Below are 4587 nucleotides of genomic sequence, written 5' to 3'. Positions count from 1 at the left end.
CGTGTCACTAATGAGGCTGACTGGAAAGACAGTTTTTAGTGACACTCCACACGTGTCACTGAAACCTATTGCACTCGTTTTTTGCGCGTCACTATAGGGATATAGTGTAAGGTTTTGCCAGACTAAAAAGGTAACAGCCACTCACAAAGAGTGTCACTATATCCTATTTTTCTTTTTTATTAATATTTTTAGAGTTATTGTGAAACACCAAAAGTGCCACTATATTAAATATTTTATTAAAAAAATAAAATAATTAATTATTTTAATTTAAATTTTATATATTATAAATAATAATTTATGTTAATTATATACAAATACAATTAAATATAACAATAATAATTTTATTTGACTAAATGTAAAATTTATAAATTAGACTATTATAATAATTCACATCAACAAAATTAATAAATATTACATATTAGTTACTTATACTAATAAATCCATAATTATAAAATTATATAATAACTATTGGTCTATTAAAACAAAAAACAACTAACATCGGTAAGTTTGAATAACCGATAACCTCTCACTTGCTTTATTAAAACAAAAAACAACTAACGTCGGTAAGTTTGAATAACCGATAACATCTCACTTGCTCAATGCTCTTTCACTTCATCAATTTCTTCTTCTGTATACTTTGCATCACTTAACTACAAAATTTAAAGATAAATAATATATTAATTAAATTTATCATCATATGCATTTTAAATAATAATAATAATAATAATAATAATAATAATTATAATAATTATAATAATAATGTATGACATATTTATATAGTTTGTATGTTATGTACCTTGGCCAAAAAGTGTTTCCGATTCGAAGCTTGAAACAATTGTTGGCGATTATGTTGTACGAGCCATTGATATAGTATCCTAATAGAAAATTTATACAAAGCTACCTTAGATTAATTTTTGAATAGATAACAAGAATAAAGTTAAAAATAATAAATTTATTATATATATCAAGTAATATACCTCATGTAGCACGTGATGATACCTTTCCCATGGACAAAAAGTATCATTTGGGTCTACCATATTTTCCATACAAAATCTTATGAAGAATTCAACACCATTTCTATACTCCTTAGATAACCTATTTGTTGACATCTATTTTTTATCCATATTTTTCTTCCTACATCATCATTATGAAATTATAAAAAATAAAAATAAAAATGAAGCACATAAAATTTCATTGAAAATACGATCAAATCAAACAAGCAAACATTTATCAATACTAACAAATAAAATTCTAAAAAAAATTGGACAGCATTTCCCCTATAATATTAACCTAACCACCTGTTATAGCAAACAAATAATTCAAACAATTCAACCAACACGCAATAAGTTTTCATCCTTATACCACCGCAACACAATCAAATTTTCGCAGAACCTACTTCACTAAGGCACACAAGTTAGAAACCTTCCGTTATCACCGCAACACACAATTAATATCAAAACCTACTTCGCTATGGATGAATATTTAGGATATTCAAACTCCTCTAACATTTGTATAATATTAATTAACAGAAAAAAATTAATATGCACACGTACCTCTTCTAATTTAAAATGACCACGTTAACTTTGTAACGATCCTTGCTAGTAACCAAAACACTAATAATAACATTGAAAAAAATTATTAAAATAGGTAGTAGAAATGACAATCATCATGATCAAGCTAATAATAATAATAATAATAATAATAATAATAATAAGTATAGTTTGATTTGCTTATTATTTCTCTTTGTTATGTTTGAGATTTGAAAATGTCACTATAAAATTATTACTTTCCAATAGAGTAATGATTTAAGAGAGTAGACAGCATAGTATTAAAAAAAAAGTTTCATGTAAACTTTGACTATAAAAAAAAATCAAAACTTTATTAACTTTTCTCTAAAAATTGATAATTTTATTACCATTTTGGAATAGTCTTAATAGGTACATTCTCTTCTCTTATGATATGAAAATCATTGATATTTAATTTTTTTTCCTATAAACTTAGTTGTATTATTATTCTAAAAAAAATGTTAGTTTTCTATTATTGTATTAAAACTAAAATTATAATTTTTATTATTTGTTTCTTAAAAGATTTTTATCATGCTAAAAAATATTTTAATTTTTCTATTTAGATTAAATCTCTAAATACAAAATAAAGTATACACAATTTTTAATTAATTTTTTTCTTTTTCAATTTTAGTGAGCTTGAACTCAATAAATTTTATTTTAATATAATCTAAAATAACAAAAAAAAAAACATAAATAAACAAAAAACAATAACATAACTAATCTGAAATTAAAAAAAAAAATTATACATAGATTAAAGTTTTGAATAATATATCCAAATTTTAACAAACAAAAGACACAACCTAAAAACAACTACACTTTCTCCATGCAAAATCATATATAATCTGAAAATCATATACAAAATCATATATAATCATATACAAAATAATCACATTTTCGAATAGAAAAAACAACAAAAATGGAAAAATAATCTGAAATGGAAAAAAAAAAACCCAACAGTCATATATAAATCTGAAATGGAAAGTTCTCTCAAAAAAAAAAATCTGAAATGGAAAAAAAAAATAAAAGAAAATGAATAAAATTTCTTACATGCGTTCGTCTGCTGCGCCTAAGAGGGAGGACCTCGCACCGGTCTCTGCCTGAGAGGGAGGACCTCGCACCGGTCTCCGTCTGCTGCGCCGGCCTCAGCTGGGGAAAATTTTAATGTCTGCAGGTTGAGGGTATCGTGCGAGAGAGCTCTAGGTGTGGGGATACAATTTGTGGGGGAAGAATTACTTTAGGGCTGCTGATATATATTTTATTTTTTTTATAAATAAAATGGTATAGTGACGTGCCACGCGTGTGACCAAAGCGGAATCCCCACGCTTTTTGCGCGTCGCTAAAGCCACCTTTAGCAACGCGCAGAAAGCGTGGGGATCCCTCTTTGGTCACACACGTGGCATGTCACCATAGGCCTTGCTTCTTTTTTTTTTTTTAATTTTTATAAAATTATATATTTTGGGTTTTATTTTTAGTGACACTCCATATTTTAAGTGACACACATTTTGCATAATAAATACCGAACATTTAGAGTCTAATGTTGTGTGTCACTAAAAACTACTCTTAATTTTTTAGTGACACACACTTTTATCAGTGTCACTATATAGTGTCACTAAAGGCCTAATTTAGGGACATACCTCACACCAGTAAGTGATGTAATTGTTGGGTTTTGTGCCCTAAATAAAACTCATTTCAATATAATCAGATATACTTACTAATAAAGATCAGAAATAATATTTTATGTTGCATGGTTCACATGATTTATTTCATGATTATATATATAATGTATAAATTCTATTTAAGTCCAGAACATATTATTTGTTAACGATTATAGTGTTGTCAGCACAGTGAAATATAATCTTGATTATGTGTTCGAAAGTTTATTCCCTGATTTGTTAGTTCACTTGATTTAGACTGTCATGATAATCAGAAATAGGTATTCTTACACCTTGGATAAGTGGTATGTCCTTTCTAGGGCATTGGCAAAGTTTACCAGTATCGGATGTATGGAGTATACATCGGAAGGGACCGATATTGAACTTTGATTAGATATGTTAAAATTTACCGTAATATCTATTCAATTCAATATCACCTGTTGATCCTAGATCAAATGATCTTAATCCTGATTGTTGGGTTTTATGCCCTAAATAAAACTCCATTTCAATGTAATCCATTTTATTCAACATCAATAAGGAAACAGAAGTATTTTTCATTCATTTGTGTATTTTTGGTTCATCTTATCAATTGCTTGTCTATTTGATTTATAAATTCATCTGAAACCCTTTTCACATACTTGATCCTGTTTATTGTATTGTCAACACATTGGAAAGTAAACATGACTATGTGAATAAAGATTCCTAGATTTATCAGACACAGGGTTTTACTGATATGATAATCTACAACAGAGTTTACTTGCATTTGGTATAATGCTATGTTCTTTCCAGAGCATTGGTTAAAGTAAAGCTCAGGTTGGGTGCATGGAGTATGCATCGGAAGGGGCCGATATTGAACTTTGACATAGATTTATCAAACTTACCGTAATATCTATTCAAGTCAATATCGCCTAGTTGATCCTAGATCAAATGATCTGAATCCTGATATGATTAGGCTCAATCTCAAGAGTGTTATTCGTGTTCATTGATTTGTTAGTTAAGCCTACTTTTGGGTCAGGGTGATACGTACATTTTGGGAACACGGTAGTGCAATTGAGTGGGAGCGCTAACATAAATATGGAATCTATAGCTTCTATCTGGCGAATAGTAAGTAAAGGATGATTTCCTTCGAGCTTGACCAAACGAAAATAAATGGTGGAGTACTCATTTCACATAGCTGAAATATCATTTATACGGGGCTAAGTGTTTTAAGAATAAAATACATTGTAGGGTGTTACGGTAATCTAATCCCTTTACAGTGTAGATCATTCATATAGAGGATCATTGATCAAATTAGGATTATAACAATGGATAACTAATGACGTGTCTATATGGTGGAACATATAGAGCGTTCTATATGCTGAGAGTGCAAT

At 28.4% G+C, this 4587-nt stretch overlaps 1 long non-coding RNA gene across 1 annotated transcript; it reads right to left on the bottom strand.

Annotated features, from left to right (window-relative positions):
- Positions 1 to 325: 325 nt before the first annotated feature.
- LOC133036678 (uncharacterized) lies at positions 326 to 1863 on the bottom strand. The gene is made up of 2 exons (XR_009687265.1): positions 797 to 1863; positions 326 to 650 (listed from the first exon to the last, which is right to left on the bottom strand). It is a non-coding gene; the product is annotated as an uncharacterized LOC133036678 (long non-coding RNA).
- Between the last annotated feature and the right edge of the window lie 2724 nt (positions 1864 to 4587).

This window comes from Cannabis sativa, chromosome 4 (genome assembly GCF_029168945.1).
Source record: "Cannabis sativa cultivar Pink pepper isolate KNU-18-1 chromosome 4, ASM2916894v1, whole genome shotgun sequence".
NCBI lineage: Eukaryota > Viridiplantae > Streptophyta > Magnoliopsida > Rosales > Cannabaceae > Cannabis > Cannabis sativa.
This window is presented reverse-complemented; position numbering and strand designations above follow the sequence as displayed.